Below are 18,283 nucleotides of genomic sequence, written 5' to 3'. Positions count from 1 at the left end.
ATACACGTGGGAATAGGTAATTCGCAACTCGTGTCGTTTTAAGCACTCCCTTCGGTCGTGTTTTAATTTAACGCCACTCGTTTCGGTTTTCCTCTTTTCCGCACTTGTATCGTAAATAACTATTCCACAATTTTCTACATTCCATTTCCAGACTATTACAAAAACTACTAGAGCGGAAAATCGCATGGAAAGAACAAAGTCAACTAAAAAGCCGCGCAGTTAATTAATTCGTTCTAAAATATCTACAACTGTTCTGACAGTGACAGGTGTCTAAATATATACCGGCGCGGTGGCTGACAGCTGACAGTGTCAAGTCAGTGACAAGTTGGAGTTAGTCGGTCAACGTGTTTGTAAATAATGAGTTATGAGGGGATTTCTGGTTGAGTCAAAATGGCGAAGTCGTCTCGAGAATTATATTTTTTCTGTTTTGTTTGTGGAGAAGGGACAACTTTTAGTGATGTTTTAGGTAAGTGTCAGTCATATGAACAATTGTTTGAAATCAAAAATAGACCGGGAGCTTCATCTAATACCATACCTATATTCCGTAACTGGTTTCCATCAATACAGTTCGAACCGTTTTGAAGAGCTATATTTAAATATTATATACAAATTATGCTCGTTTAATAGTGGGATTAAGTCGAGTGGCCAGTAATTTAGTTACTAAACGAGTCCAGACATATTTAGTAGCGTAATTAATCTCTCCACTAAAATCCTAATTAGTTTGAAACAGGCACTCGCGAGTGAAAATTGGTTTTGCTGAAACGTATTTATGATTTCATGGAAACTAGTCAAATTTTGCATTTTAATTTGGCGCACGTATCACCATTGAAACATTATCTTCTAACTTTTATAAGACAATATCATATGGTGTTATTCTATCCATGGTATAATAATATACTCCGCCTGGTACTCCATTCCCGTCTTTTCTAGGTCACCTAACTGACACAAGCCTACGTCATCATGCGACAGCGCTATATGATAATATGCGATAGCGCTATATATAGCGGCCATGTTGTTGTGACGTAGGCCTGTGTCAGTCTGGGAATAGAAGACCATGTTTTATTAGACTATGATTCTATCCAACGCCAACGTTAATAGTATAAGAAGCGTAGCATAGTACCGATATACCTAATCACATAGAATGGGATCTCGATCGCTTATTAACTAAAAGAAACGTATTATCTTATAAAATAGAAGTTAGCATTTTTATGAGGTATTGTAAAATTATGAAACTTTGCCCTTTAACATAATCAATTCAGTAGAAGCTAAATAACTTAAAAGTTTCTGAAGAAAGTGAAGAAAGATACTGTAACTACTTTTGTCAGTCAATTAATTGACAGATTGAAGTGCTAGAGTAGAAAAACTATTTAGTGGGTAACGAGTCAACTAGAGTAAAAAAAAACCGGGCAAGTGCGAGTCGGACTGGCGCACGAAGGGTTCCGTACCATAATGCAAGAAAACGGTCACCCATCCAACGTTGCTTAACTTCGGTCAAAAATCACGTTAGTTGTATGGGAGCCCCTCTTAAATCTTTATTTTATTCTGTTTTTAGTATTTGTTGTTATAGCGGCAACAGACATATATCGTCTGTGAAAATTTCAACTGTCTAGCTATCACGGTTCGTGAGATACAGCCTGGTGACAGACGGACGGACGGACGGACGGACGGACGGACAGCAGAGTCTTAGTAATAGGGTCCCGTTTTACCCTTTGGGTACGGAACCCTAAAAAAGAAATACTTCAATAATTTAATGGGGTTATATTATTACGTTTGGGAACGACGGAAAACTTTCGATTTAGTGTTTAATCGAAAGTTACGGGTCGATTCGGAAAATGAATTAGATTTCTACTAGACTTCAATAAGTTACGATACGGATAATTTAAAGATATTTGTAAGATAGATAATATATGTCAAATTTGACGTTTCCGCGATTCTGGAGGTCCTCTTGAACGATTTCGACAAGTTATGACTTAGATATCCAAGTCACATCTAGTCGATATCTAATGTAGATCTAGTTGATTTCTAAATCGTCTCAAGATCTTTTGATTATCTCGAAATCCGAATAGGCCTGTTAATCACATTTTAATGTCAGCCTGCGCAATATTTCCGTGGCCATTATATTTCGATAAGTGCCGGTTTGTGTTACGTTACAGAACTTACTTAAAAGTGATATATTATTTATTCGACGTATAAAGAAGGGCAAGTGTCTTTTATATGTAATACAGGTTGTCCAGCGGCAAATTTTCTATTTCGAAATTTGACTTTAAAAACTAAAACCTGTTAAAAACTAAAACCTGTAAACTAAAACTATTTTTTATAAAAAGTAGATGAATGTATATAAAATTTTTTGAAAGTCGCATTTTCTAAATGTCGATCTTCGCTGTGTACCTAGGTCATGAATCTAGTATATAACTGGATCTGGCATGAAAGGTGGGGGGAAGAGACCGAACAGGATAGTCTTATGTATCTTTCAGTAGGAGTAGCAGCGAAAGAGCTATTATTGTTTGTCCTTGTCACAGTCTCACATTTTATTCGTTCCCCACCGTAAATTTAGTATGGACTATGGTGGGCAACAAATAAATTCGACCAATCATAGTGTCGCATTGCGTATGTTTTGTCCCTCACGGAGGCACGCGTATTACACTTCTATAGGATTCTACCTTCTATGACCTAAGTACTACTCCAAACTTTTCCGCATATTTCCAAAAACTTACACCTCTACTCAATAGCATGCCTACTCGTATTGCACATTACTCTGCGTCGGCGATCATTGTCACTTATCAATCCGTAAACGAAACCAAAGAGAATAGATAGTATAGAGGGGTCCTGTCATAGTAAATTTTGTAGTCACAGTAAATTTACTGCCATCTATCGACATACGACTAAAACTCAAAATGAAAACGTATAAAACTATCGAAAAAATTTATATATATGGATAAATGATTTTATTATTTTTATATCATTTTGACCCATGTTCATTCACTGATACCTATGTGTTAAAATTGTTAAATATGAAACGGTGTCGTCAACGCCATCTAGCCGACCATAGGCCAAAGGTGTGTGCGCCATCTATCCGAGAATGACTTTTTCTTGATTTCCGAGGCACGTTTTTTTCTTAGACTTTATTCATCTTATACGGAGTTACATATGTCTTTGACGAAACTAAAACACGACACCATATCTCGCTCGCGCTTGGCGTTCGGAAATAATTTTGATTGTATCTTGTATTTGTATATAAATATTAAATTACATAATGGTGTTCATTACAAACATGTAAACTCCATAGAAAGTCATTAAGAGTATTCCTATATTCCTATTAGTAGGTATAGTTATCATCATCATCAGTCTATTGCAGACTATTCAAACAGTGTCAGGCAGGGCGACAACGTTTTTCATGGCTGTATAAGCCCAGTGGCGTAGCGTGAACTAATCTAGCCCTTTTTCTTTCACTGTGCCTGAAAGGACCTCGCGCGAGGCCCTCCTTGGGGCGCGAGGCCGTGGGCGAAAGCCCACTTCGCCCACGCCTAGCTACGCCACTGTATAAGCCAATACAGGAGCGGCAAAGGACCGCAAAACAGGCAGGTGTAGTGTGCCCGTGGCGAACAGATGTCGCGCTGATGACGCTTGGCTTGCTGACTTGCGAATGTTTTAGACCAACCGTCATCGTGGATTTACGACCGTCGAACACCAGTTTGCGCCACTTATCTTAGTCCTCCTCATACGACGCATTATTTCTTATTTGGTTGAGATAAGTAATTCTAGGTCTCCCTTCTTCTCTTGTCTTTTCAATCCTGCCTTCCAGGATGTTTAGGAAAAAGTTATTATGCGAAAGAAATGATTGGCGATTACTCCACCGAGAAGAGCATAGCTCTTAAGTTATGATGATGATGATGATGATGATCTCAGTCCTCGGCAAGCTCCTCCCATTTATGAACCGGGATGTTGAAGGAGTATAGTTATATAATAAAGCCAATCGATTAAAGCCTTGTAAACTCGTAAACATCCATTTAAATTACACCCTTACAAACTAAACTTATTACAAACTCCAGCCCTTACACCGTTTATCTTCAAGCCGGGATCAATCAAACTATCCAAATATACCAAGTAGTTTCTCGCGTGATTACACCCTTAATGGGACCCTATTAAATGTGAACCTTAACTAGAGGAGGTAGGGGGTATAATATATTCCAATGGTTTTGTCCAGTTAGCTTGAATGGTTGTGCGTAGTAGCTGAAGAAGGTATGACAGAATGTATCTGGGTATACCGGGTATACAGACGCCGTGGGTTCGAGTAACCCGACAGATTATACCCACGCATTCCTGAGCTCATAAGGAGCAAAGAAATAAATTTCACTTATCAAGAATATAGGTAAATATCACTTTTTGTCAAATTTGGCAAAAAAAATTTTTTTTTTCTTGTGTGTGTGTGTGTGTTTTCTGCACACGGCAAGTTATTTCTATTTACATATTGGAAAAAAACACATTAAAGTTTAAGTTAACGAATAAAGTTTTTTTTTATTTACAAATAAATTCGTGCTTAGAGTCCATAATTTCGTACAAATTTTAATTTTTAGTAAAATTTATACTCAATACATAAATAACGGATATCTAAAAACGAAACGTGCTCTTTTAGGTTTTAAAATGTACTAGCAACCCGCCCCGGCTTCGCACAGGTTAACAAATTATACACCTAAACCTTCCTCAAGTATCACTCTACTGATAGGTGAAAAGCGCATGAAAATCCGTTCAGTAATTTTTGAGTTTATCGCGGATAAACATACAAACACACAAACAGACACGGCCCGATTCGAACTTTAAGATACGACACTTAATAGATCTAGAAACGATATGGATTAGATAATTATGTCGGTGTCAAACGTGACGTTTCTTCAAACCAAAACGTCACTTTTGACACTTATCGTTTCTACAGCCGGTCGAACAAGTTTGTCAGTAGCAAAAGGCGCGAAATTCAAATTTTCCATGGGACGATTATCCTTCGCGCCTACATCTTTTTTTGACGCCAATTTTTTTTTCTTTTTTTTTAATGGCTTGACAGACTATAGATGGGTCCAGGAGTGAACACCTACCTCGCAAAATGGCTACATGGCAGAAAAACTAGAACGCAAATTGTCTATTACGCCATAAAACCTACAGTGAAATATAATATAATATTTTATTAAAAATATATATTTGTATTAAAACAAAATTTAATGTATTTAAAAATTAAATACATTAATTACAAAATTTAATGTATTTAAAAATTAAATACATTAATTACAAAATTTAATGTATTTAAAAATTAAATATATTATTTTTTTTTATACAAATACCGGGTGTGGCCTGTAACACGAGCAAAGAATTAAAACATAGATTGTACTCCTCAAACCGTGGCACTTTTGTTCCACAACTTTTAAAAATTATGAAGTATTTAGACTCCCTATTTTTCATACAAAATAAATATTATCTTCAATGGACGCCATTGCCACGCCATATCATTGTGATTGACGTTGCTTGTCACGCCTTAAACATAACAAAATTCGCAATACATTGCGTCTTAGAATAAACTTTAAAGTGTATTTAAAAATCAAACCACAAGTTATTTTTAAAAGTCGCTGAACAAATGTTGGTCAGTATGAGGAGTACAGCCTACAGTTTAATTTTTTGCTCATGTTACAGGCCACACCCGGTATAAATATTTTTGCTGACCATATATTTCAAATAGTAGTCATTTTGCGTCAGTCATTTGACGATGTAGTCCTAATACTAAAGAGGTATTCAAGAGTAGTGGGATTTCTTCAACGTTGGCTTTCTGCTGTGTGTACATTTTCCAACGTAGACAACTTTCACTGTAGTTTTTCTGCCGTGTAGCCATTTTGCGAGGTAGGTGTTCACTCCTGGACCCCTATAGATCTAAATTGTCGTACCTTAAAGTTCGAATCGGGCAAACAGACGCGGCGGGGACTTTGAAGTGTGCGTGTCAGTAAACGTCTGTAATTCGAGTATCGTATATCTACCTAATCGGTGACAGTTCGGGTGATTTCCATAAGTACTTTGAGGGCCTACCGCGAACCACGTTCGACGTGTTGCCTCCCTGTCACACTTGTGAATTCGTACGTAAGCGTGACAGAGGCAACACATCAAACGTGCTGGTTATAATTACGTCATTACGATGTTAGTTTTGTATTGTTGGTTATTGGCTTGTATTGTAGAAGCCATTACGTATTCGTCGATAAGGGAATGATTAATGTTTCTGGTGATCGTTATGCGTTTGTCCTTGTATTCAAACCTACATTAAAGTAATATCTTAATTGAGGTGATGCATCGTTATATAATAAAATCTAAAAATGCGGCGCTTGCTTGCTTCCCGAAACCTGCTTCTCAATAGAAGTGAAATTTCTTTTGGGCTAGCTTATTCTACAGGGTGGAACACGACGAGGGACCTTTCCAGAAATGGGAGATAGATTAGCATTAGTACTTTATTCTCCCCATAGATACAATGCAAATATGTGTAACCATTTTCAAATTATAGCCGTTTAAAAAACATTCATGCTAAAAGTTCTTTGCGCCAACCCTAAACAGATGGCAGGGTCAATGAACTTACTGGTATATGTGCACATGCTATAGGGTTATCACTACAGTTAAATAGTAATGACATGTGTCAATTTAATATGTATATAACTTTCTAGGGTTGTCACTGATATCGAAATATTAAATTTTAAGTGATTTTGTTTTACTTTTTAATCCAGTTTTACGATTATAATAACTCGATTGTAGATCACTTAGAAGTCTTAGAATACTTAGATGACACTATCCTTTCAGCTCAGTCTCTAGAAATGTTCCACCTGTACATGTACCTTTACCCACTCACTTGCTTTTGGTAACTGTAGCTACCAGCTGTCACCCTTATTTTATTATAATAATAGAGGTCACTGAAAAATATCAAGCATGTGAGTGGATATTTGGTGCGTTGTTTTATCCGATAATATTGCTGCTGACTGTACACTGGTGTACAGTAAAGGGCCATAAAGTTTGCAAATCGGAATTTCGGCTTCGTAGAGCGTTGTCTCTTTCATTCTCGTTGCCTCCAATATTCTCTTTCTAAATACCGATGTGCAAACTTTATGGCCCTTTACCAGTAGGTGTGCATAATTTAGTTAGGCGAGTGGAATTATGAGCTTTACGACCTACTGCGCTTTCTCCACTGCGCCACTGTTAAGACGAAACAGGAGCTGAGTTTTAAATATTTTACGTAAATATACCCGTCTCGCTAACGGAAGCGGCACCTAAAAGTAGTGCGATAAGGACAAGGCGAAAAATCCTGCGTAAAAATCTCAAAAATCGAGGTTTCGTAGTCCTCTGTTTCCTCCTCCAAAACTTAACCAATCATAACCAAATTTGGAAATCTAAATGATTATGAAATTATCTGTGTCGGACCGTTTTGCTTTTTTGGCTAATTGATATCAGTTTTGAATGCCACGCCTCTCATTGCGGCATAGTCAATTAGGCCATTTCGGCCATTTTTGAAGGGCTCTAGCGCCTTAAAAAACAAAAATATCAAAAAAAGCAAAACGGTCCGACACAGATATTGACAATATTAATATGTGTTGAAAAAATCATTGCTCTAGCTTCAAAAACCACGGAGGAAAACGAGGAGTACGTTTGTATGGAGAAATGACCACTCCCGTTGGCTCTTAAACTTTTATTTTTACGACTACACGAAGCATTGATTGAACGAACATTTTGGTTTTAAAAATACTTTTGCTTTACATATTTTATAAACATGTTTTAAAAGTTTGCACTTTAGTTTTTGCTTCAATATTTATAGAAACATATTATTAGAATACTACTATATAATAAATAGGGTAATTGATAAATTATTTCCCACCATGCATGAAAAAAAAGCACCAGTACGGATATGATGGTCGTTTTTGTCTACGTGACAGCGTGATAAAACGGTGTCCGTCTCTTTCTATCCCGCGGAGTTAAAAAGTGACAGTTATTTTATCACGTGGATAAATGTGGATAAAGCGATCCATAATACGCCTGCAGTCGTATTATGGTCGCATTTTTATCACTTGTCATGCCATGCGTCACTTTGGCACTTACATTTGTTAGAACGTGACAGGCATGGTGACAAATGACATATTAGCCCTAGATTAGCAAATCATTTTGACAGTTCTAAAAAAGGAACTGATTTTACTTGTAGGATAATACCGCATTGTACTGACAGAAGATTTGTTTTCTTCAGGTGTTTCGTCTATTGTATTTTCGAATGAGTGAGTAGATCTATTTGAAGGCGCCCAAATACCTAATGTGTAGATAAGTTTTGTTTACACATAACTAATAGTACTAAAATACTTAAATGATACTAAAAAAAATGTTTTACGAACAAATAGATGAAGAACTGTTCATACTATTTTTTTGTTAATGTACTGAATGCTTTAACACATTCAGGGTCAAGAACCCGACTGTTCGTAGGGACTACGCGCTACATACTGCGAAACCGTGGCTACCGGCTACGAGCGTAACCCGTGGCACTTATTGGCAATGAATGTGTTAAATAAAAGCATTTAATATTATAGTGAGTCTAACATCTAAGAAACCCTTTTTCGACACAACGATTTGTCTAAGTAATTTGAATACGAAATACGTCAAGTCAAAGTTCGTTGACATTCATTTATAAATTAACGTTTCACACCTGAACACAACACTTTCGCTAGTTCAAAATAAATAAATCCAACTATTCTTATTACAACGTAAATTAAACCCTATTCTAACTGCGTTACGATTCATTTCATTTCTCATTTAATCAGCAAAGGAATTCACGTAGCGTGCGTAGAACTCCTTCGTATGATGGCGTCACGCTACATGGAGCTCTATGTATGAAGTAATAAGGTGCTATTTATTATACGGTAAGGCTTCGTAGCTTGCGCGTAGGGGCTCGTAGCACGGTCGTTGCTACGGCGTAGCAAAAGCGGAGGTTATTGACGTGTCACAACTCAAGTCACATTGACTGACGGCTCGATTCGGAAAATGAATTAGATTTCTACTAGACTTCAACAAGTTACGATACGGATAATTTAAAGATATTTGTAAGATAGATATGTCAAATTTGACGTTTCCGCGATTCTGGAGGTCCTCTTGAACGATTTCGACAAGTTATGACTTAGATATCCAAGTCACATCTAGTCGATATCTAATGTAGATCTAGTTGATCTCTAAATCGTCTCAAGATCTTGTGTTTATCTCGAAATCCGAATAGCCCTGTGACAGCCGTATTCGAACAATGAGATACGTCAAATACTAGGTATTGAAACGATATGGATTGGATATGTCAGTGTCAAACAAGTGTCAAAATTGACGTTTCTTCAAACAAAAACGTCACTTGTTTGACACTGACATATCCAATCCATATCGTTTCAATATCTAGTATTTGACGTATCTCATTGTTCGAATACGGCTGTCTAACGGCTCAATTAGAATAATGCTTATAATATGTCACAGCGATACGATACCGATTTTTTGTGACCTATAGAGGACAGTTAAACTTACAATGTGACATCAAAATGATGTATAGGTATAATTATGTCAGTTTGAATTAGCCTTTAGGTCCAGTATGTTCGTGTTCTTCTCTCACTCTCACTGCGCGTAAGCGTGAGTGAGATGGATGTGCGTGCTCGGGACCGCGGATAACTTATTTTTGTATTTTAATTTTTTGTGTTTTAAATGATTTTGTGTATTTTAAGTGATTTTTTTTCTACGGAGCTAAAGTCAAAAATTCAGGAAGAAAGGGCTCAAGATTGCTAATTACATTTTTGGCATCAGTAGGTATTGTGATCTAAAAAAGCGCTACGACTTTTCAAAAACTTCGTTCTTTGACCTACAACTAACGGTTCCAAAAGTCGAGATAAAAAAATCTGGACAAGTGCGAGTCGGACTCGCCCACCGAGGGTTCCGTGCTTTTTAGTATTTGTTGTTATAGCGGCAACAGAACTACATCACCTGTGAAAATTTCAACTGTCTAGCTATCACGGTTCATGAGATACAGCCTCGTGACAGACAGACAGAGGGACAGTGGAGTCATAATAATAGGGTCCCGTTTTTACCCTTTGGCTACGGAACCCTAAAAACAGACAGCGCCTCGCATGAGCTCAAAATAAAATACGGCACGGTATCCGAATCCGACCATTGAATATGCAGACTTTGCGGACTTGGCCCATTTTTCACGGGCAGGAAATTAAATCTCTTCATTGTTTTAAGCGGAGGTTTATGCGAAGGTTTTTGGTAATTCTAATGATATTAAAATGCTGGAATTTATGCTAGATTTCATTTTCAGTTGTTATAAATAACGGATTTCTGTGAATACTGATATTCCTAGTTATTATAGATAAACTGCCCGATTCGAACTTTAACATACGTCAATTAATAGATCTAGAAACGATATGGATTAGATGTGTCAGTGTCAAAAGTGACGTTTATGTTTGAAGAAATGTCACGTTTGACACTGACATATCTAATCCATATCGTTTCTAGATCTATTAGTTGAGTTCGAATCGGGCCGAAAATATATCTTTAAAAATATATAAAGTTATATATATGACCCGTACTATAATATCGCTTTTAAGTTATTTTAAAAGAACTGGTGCAATTTTTGTATTGAAATTCCAAAACTCTTGTGTAAAATCCGCGAAACAGTCGGAATAAGTATGTACTCGTACTTACACATATACATTATGTACTTCGCAAAATGTAAATGTGAACATTCCCTGAAATTACACTTTTTCTGATGCACCTGCTCCCAAAACATACATGAACGTTCATTAAACGCACGATATTACCCGGAAAAGTGTACATTTCTGGCCTGGCTGGTAAATGTTTCATTTCCCGTCTTGAATCAATGTGAATATTAGGTACGTTTATGAAACTTTTGAAACAATCAAGGTGGAATAATTATTAACTTACAGGCAGTAAGGGATCATCCTTTAATTACGTCACACGAATTTCTAGGTTTTGGACCCCTCCCCCCCTCCTTGTCACACTTGGTCACATTTTGCAAATCCCTCCCCACCTGGTGTGACGTCACATTTTAGGCAATTTTGTTTTCAACGAAATCGGTAATAGTAACTCGGCATTACTTCTTTTAATGAAAAAATATTTTTGGTAAAAGGAATATTAGTAATTTTATAACACAAAACCAATTAGGAACGAAAATTACTTCCAAAAACTCATTATTTAACTGTACAGCGAATAAAAAAATATAAATTAATTTTCGGTTACTGATGAAGTTAAAGTGACGTAACAATGTTTGTGACTCCCCCTCCCCCATGTCACAACATGTCACATTTTCTTGACCCCTCCCTCCCCCTAAACGTGTGACGTAATTAATGGATGACCCCTAAGTAGCGGTACTGATAATTCCGCTCTATGCTAGGTGTTGACTGCGAAAAGAATAGTCATTTTGGTATCAAAACTGATGTATGGAGTGAGCACTTTATTTTTACTATATTTCTCTATTTTTTTTTTGTTAGGTTTAGTTTTAGTTAATTTATTTTATAAGGTACTTAAGTATTAAGTTTGTTTTATTTACGTTATATAAACATACTGTACCATATTTCTCTATGCATAGTTTTAAGTGATGGGCAATATTAAAAATTACAATACATTTCTTTTATTATGATAAAACACTCATAATTTAAGCGCTCCCAAATCCCGCCCCCATAAAAGCGGTTAAAACCATAACAATTATCTGTTCAACCGCCACTAAATTACACAATACAATAAATCATACAATACGTCCACGGGAACGTTAATTGCCCCGGGCCGTAAAGTTCCCTTGCCGGCCGCTGTTCAGTAATACGCAAGATATCTTAAATTGCACGAAATGAGGGCAATAGGTTGAAACAGGAAACATGTATAGAGCTTTTTTGGAAGAAACAGAGTGGGAGGTCCGTAAAAATGGCGGTTTTTTCGCAGTTTTTAGCGGTGAAATGCTGGATGAGTCCAATGAATGAAATTAAAATATTTTTATAATAATAAAATTACAAATATAACAATTACTATAAGGACCGTGCGCGTTGGAGGGTCTGTCATCTTGTGGCCTGAATCGGAAACATATGTGCACATGTACATTGCCAAAGCAAGTGCTACCATCTACCGTTCTTGTCGGTACGTTTCCTTGTGCATAGTAGGTTCTGCCATCTTGTGGGCTACATCGGAAGCATGAACGGAAAAGGAACTGACGGCTCCTATGCTGCCCTCTATAATAGTTCATTCATGGGGCCTATAGGATTAACTTTGGTACCCGCACTAAGCACAGCAGGGAAACGTTTTTGTTTAGAAAATAACGAGTTTATTATATTATTTCATAAAGCGGGGCTCCTAAAATCTGTTCAGCAAATGCTGGGGTCACATCTCCTTTTTAGCGAACTACGAGTACATTAAATCCGCTCAGTAAACTTTGCTGAGATCACACCTGCATTTCAGTAAACTACATAAAGTCTCCGACTTAATGTTACAGTCACCTGCAATAATATGTTACACTTCGAAGCAAAAATATGTGATATCCTCTTATGGCTCTACAAATAAGATCGTGTCAGATATTTTTGCGGCCTTCGTTGTGTAACATATTTTATTATTGCAGGTGACTGTACATAAATTTTACCTGACATCGGCTAAAAACTCTCGTATAACGTAATCCAGTCTTCAAATCACAAAGCCAACATTTAACGAGAATAAAGCACCAATCAGCAAGCCGTAAAGTATTTCGTGACTTTTATTCTAATTTCGACGGCTGTAAATTCAGGCCAGGATTTTACGGCAATAGTAAATCATATTAGAACGGTAAAGGACTTTAACGGCTCGGTCACGACATTGCGCGACCGGCGACGGCGGCGGCGGCAACCATAGGTGGGAACGAAAGGTCCGATAGCTGTGTCTTTGTCCAACCTATGGTTGCCGCCGCCGCCGTCGCCAGTCGCGCAATGTCGTGGCCGAGCCGTAACTGGCGGTCGTGGGGATAAAAATTGGTGGTCAAATTTAGATAATTATAGCTGTTTAATTCAAGTACAAACAGCCTTTTATCTCTTTTCTCTTTAAATAACTGGTTGTTTTTTCAAAAACTCACTTTGATTTTTTCTAAGATTAAGAGCCGATCAACGTGCACACTAGCGCCACTGCTAAATAATCGTGATGATTTAAATTTAACGAAAGATATTTAAAAATGGGGCAGTACGTACTAAACTGTATTTAAGTACCTTTTGAATACATCAAACTAGTTTTTATGTTGCTGGATTCGTCGATCTATGAACTCAAAACAAAAACGGCCGGTTTAACTTTGGACGCTCGTAGCGCTTAGCCACGGTTTCGCCGTATGGAGCGCGCAGTCGCTACGAACAGTGTACCCGACAGTCGGGTTCTTGGCGCTGAATGTGTTAACCGCCGGGCTCCTTTAAGGTGCAACCAAAAGTATTAGGAATATTACATCAACTTGAACAAATATCAAAGCGGCTTAAGATCTGAACCCGGAAAGGGTTTACACGGTTCAATGGACCCGGAAAGTGGATTTGGTTTTCTTTCACTATTGTACGTGTTACATTTATTTATTATCTGTACTTATCTTTGATGTGAATATTATATTACGTACTAGCTTCTGTACATAACTTCTGCGTAGAACGATGATCTCAAGAAAAATAATATTTTTTTGTCAAAATTAAATTTTTGGTACAAGCTTTTATACAATGTCCTTTTTCGAAAACACTCTGTTTTTACACGTGCGCTCTGATTTTGCTTTACCACCCCGTCTGACCTCAATCTCACTTGAGTGGAACCTTAAAAAGACGCCTCATAGTCTAGCTAGGATATTAAGTACTCTGTTTTTCCAGGCCTCCCTATTCAGGCACTGTTTTAATAATTCAGACGCTATTCAACCTAGCGAACCTCACAAACGGCCTGATTCAATCTTTCAAAAATCTGCTAAAGATACGATATGGACAGGATATGTCAGTGACGTTTCTTCAAACAAAACAAATTTATGACGTAAGTATCCTATAGTTTGAATCAGGCCGAAAGTATAGATTTAGGGCAGTGCCTATATACCTACTCGTACATTCAAACAATTTGATTCCAAAAGCCACTATGAAATAAAAGTGGGAAATATTCACTGTCATGTGTGGGACTGGATCGCTAGCCGAGTGCTCCGCCATCTGACCTACTCAGTTGTACCCTTTTGAATCTGGTAATCTACTTAGAATGACAAGCTCTTTTGATTCTAATACGAAAAAAAAGTGTCCCAAGATTTTTATTATCATTCCGATACCATTTTTAGGGTTTCGTACCCAAAGGGTAAAAATGGGACCCTATTACTAAGACTGTCTGTCTGTCACCAGGCTGTAACTCATGAACCGTGACAGACAGTTGAAATTTTCACAGATGATGTATTTCTGTTGCCGCTATAACAACAAATACTAAAAAGTACGGAACTCTCGGTGGGCGAGTCCAACTCGCACTTGTCCGGTTTCATATACTTTGACGGTAACAGAACGAATTAGGCATGTTAAAAAGTAGATTTTTGATTATTTTTATTTAAATTCCGTCCGTATGGAGACTTGATTAATAATGCTTGATTTCCACCAATATCCAAAAAACACAGACAATTAGATCTCTCTATTTTCTCATGAAATTGAAACCACGTTTTTATAAACTGCACGGGCATGTCTGTAAAAGCAATATTCCTTTTAACACTTCACAGCCCAAATTTAATTTAGCTTTTTTATATTTTTCAGTTCAGTTTTCAGGCAGTGTTTCAGCGCTCGTCCACTTTATTTTCCTTTCAGGATATAGAATAACAGGTTCTCTCTTGCCAACTTAAAAGAAACTGGGAGGCTTATTCAAAAATATAATATTTTCTTGATTTTATATTTGATTTCAACGGAAAATAACAATTTGAAACAAGTTTGGCAAGAATGCCTTGTCAGTGGAGCCCTAGGCCTTAGGAGGATAGAACCATTCTGTTTTTTTCTTGTGCTAGTATTATAACCCCAATAAGATAGATGAGTATATTTTTTTATTCTACTGTTACCAATAAAATTGGTTTTCAAGGCAATATGTTTCAAATTTTCACGTAACAAATTTCAAATTCAAACTGGTTATTCTTAACAAGGAACCTGTATAAATAGTTTCGCCATGTCTTTCTGTCGGTCTTTCTATCCGTCTTTTTAGTATGAGGTTGATATATTTAATTACACAAACGTTTCAGCTGAGTTGCACCAGCTGTGGTCACGGAAAAACTGACGTCCCAGCAAATATCAACGGAGATATAAATAAAACAACACTAAACTACCCGAATTTAGTTTATAAAATTACGTTATAAATTAGTTTCTTTTGTGTAGTTTGGAAACATGTGTGTGTGTTTGTGAAAATGTTGTAAAAATGAGTGTCTGTTTGTCTATTAAATATGTGTACAAAACGCGAGAGTTTAAAGTGTTACATGTGGTTGAGGTCAATGTAGCCGAGATAGTCGTAAAATAATACCTCGTTGTATCAGCGCAGTAACCGAATCGAAGATAATTTTAATATAAAATCTACATCATGCGCTCCATCTGTTATTTCAGCATCGAGGAAGGCCGATTCGAATTTACATTTTGATATAAAAAATTATGTGGTTTTGATATCTTTCGACTGTGCCTCCCGCTCACGTAATCACAAATAAGAACAAGTATGAGTGAGATGCACGCGCGTATGATAACAAAATGACACATCATTTTGCTATCGGAATGTATGTTTTGGCCTCCCGGAACTCCCAATAAAGGATTAGTTCAGTAGGATCTGAAATTCAGATCCGTTCAGGGGTGCGTATAATTGACGGGGAGTCAAAAAGGGTGAACGGGAAAGTTATCAATTTTTTGTAACGTATAAGTTAAAGTATTTTTAAGTTAATTTATTGACCCAAAAAACCAACATACGGCTCGATTCGGAAAATGAATTAGATTTCTACTAGACTTCAACAAGTTACGATACGGATAATTTAAAGATATTTGTAAGATAGGTATGTCACATTTGACGTTTCCGCGATTCTGGAGGTCCTCTTGAACGATTTCGACAAGTTATGACTTAGATATCCAAGCCACATCTAGTCGATATCAAATGTAGATCTAGTTGATCTCTAAATCGTCTCAAGATCTTGTGATTATCTCGAAATCCGAATAGGTCTGTTAATAATAATAATAAGGCAGGAGGCAGGCAGGTTAAAGTATTCTATTCTAAACGATTATCTACTTGTATCGCGAGTAGGTAGGTATTTTATGTATTTTATTCTACCATGTTATTTATGTATTTTATGAGTAGACAATATATTTAAGTACTTTTTTAAATATTATTGTACATCCCGTAGGTTTGTCTATCTGATCTGACAAGAGTTTTCCACTGATCCTTTACTTAACCGTTTTGACCCTGTTTTGACCTTACTTGTTTTTCACAATAAAGTAACAATAAGTGTAGAAAAGTAATGTTTATTCCTTCCCACGCATTCGTAGAAGCAAACACGTTAAGGAACAAGATATGTATATTGATAGTGAAGGAGAGTGTATTGTCATTCTTATTTTTCGTAATTTGATATGTATTGACGGATTGGTATCGAATATCGAATAGCAATATCATCGGTAAAGTGTGAAGGCATAATTATTATATTGTTTATTGAACCTTTGTTAAATGTAATATTATATTTTATTTTTTGTTTGTTTGGTATATATACTAGTGGCTCTGTGAGCTGTAGACCTCGCGAGCAGAGCTTTAAATAACATGGTGCTAAGAGTTTTAAATATAGTAAATTAAAAAAAAAACAATACGAAATGTATGTGTAAAAAAATACAAAAAGTTATAATAATATCCCAGCATACAATTACTGGGGATCGAACCCAGACCCTCTGTGCAAACAGAAAAAGCGAACGTTTACAAACTGAGCCAAATAGTTCTTAGATGGGTTGACGAAATTTAGCTACTCCTTCTCAAATTAAAATTAGTTAAAATTAAATATCTCCATACCTTCGAAACCAACGAAATAAATTTTCTGAATTTTTGGCCATTTAATCTATAAACATATCTCAAAAAGAAAACACTCGTATGGTACCGATACCACTATTTGTTTAGGCGCGAGCTATCACAACAATTTAAAAAAAAATCAAAAAACCGGACGGACAAAAAAATTTTATTTAGACATAGAATCCAGTCACAAAATTTCACGAGATTCGGTTAAGAATTACGACCTATAGAGGAGAACATCCGGACATACAAAAGCAAAATGCTCCAGTCGAAACGTAGACCTTCGCTACGCTCCGGTCAATTACCTATAAAAGCCAAATTACCATTAAGTGTTATTTTCCAATCAATTCCAGGAAAGTATAGCAAATATATGTACTAGTAAATACACTAAATGTGGCGTTGGATATTGGATATGCAGGTAACTTAAAAAACCGGGCAAGTGCGAGTCGGACTCGCGCACGAAGGGTTCCGTACCATAATAAAAAAAAAACGGAAAAAAAATGCAAAAAAAAACGGTCACCCATCCAAGTACTGACCACGCCCGACGTTGCTTAACTTTGGTCAAAAATCACGTTTGTTGTATGGGAGCCCCATTTAAATCTTTATTTTATTCTATTTTTAGTATTTGTTGTTATAGCGGCAACAGTAATACATCATCTGTGAAAATTTCAACTGTCTAGATATCACGGTTCGTGAGATACAGCCTGGTGACAGACAGACGCACGGACGGACGGACGACGGATGGACGGACGGACGGACGGACGGACGGACGGACAGCGAAGTCTTAGTAATAGGGTCCCGTTTTACCTTTTGGATACGGAACCCTAAAAACAGGAATCAATTATAATTTTCACATAAAAAAAATCTAAACCTTGCTTTTACAAGGGACTTAAATGTTTTCATTAAAAAATCGACTTGTCTAGCAAACTTTTTCAAAATTCGTTAAAAGTGTAAAGATCGTCGGGCCTTTATTTATAAAAAGTAACATTAAAATGTAAAAAACGTGCCCAAAACCGACCCCTGTCGGACTCCATTGCAAAAGTATCTCCCGTCACTGGTATTCCAATATTCTACTGATAGTGCCTCCCCACCCCGTTTAATAAATATCATACACAATGCCAATGTGACTGTATACCGGAAAAGTAGGCATTTTTCCCGATGCTCGTGAAGTTGACCACCCCATATCGTTTGCCCGCAAATGGCATAGCTATATCGTTTGTTCATCGTTAGTTCACGTTTGTTCAGTAGG

At 36.8% G+C, this 18,283-nt stretch overlaps 1 protein-coding gene and 1 long non-coding RNA gene across 4 annotated transcripts in view; one reads left to right on the top strand and one right to left on the bottom strand.

Annotated features, from left to right (window-relative positions):
• The window catches only part of LOC134790200 (zwei Ig domain protein zig-8-like), a 673,220-nt gene that overhangs the window by 9,801 nt on the left and 645,136 nt on the right, over positions 1 to 18,283 (top strand). The gene's annotated exons all lie outside the window — the stretch shown is intronic.
• Positions 1 to 18,283, bottom strand: part of LOC134790236 (uncharacterized) — a 140,652-nt gene that overhangs the window by 18,709 nt on the left and 103,660 nt on the right. The window lies entirely within an intron of this gene.

This window comes from Cydia splendana, chromosome 4 (genome assembly GCF_910591565.1).
Source record: "Cydia splendana chromosome 4, ilCydSple1.2, whole genome shotgun sequence".
Taxonomy (NCBI): Eukaryota; Metazoa; Arthropoda; class Insecta; order Lepidoptera; family Tortricidae; genus Cydia; species Cydia splendana.
The sequence above is the reverse complement of the archived record's forward strand: the minus strand, read 5'-3'. Positions and strand labels throughout refer to the sequence as shown.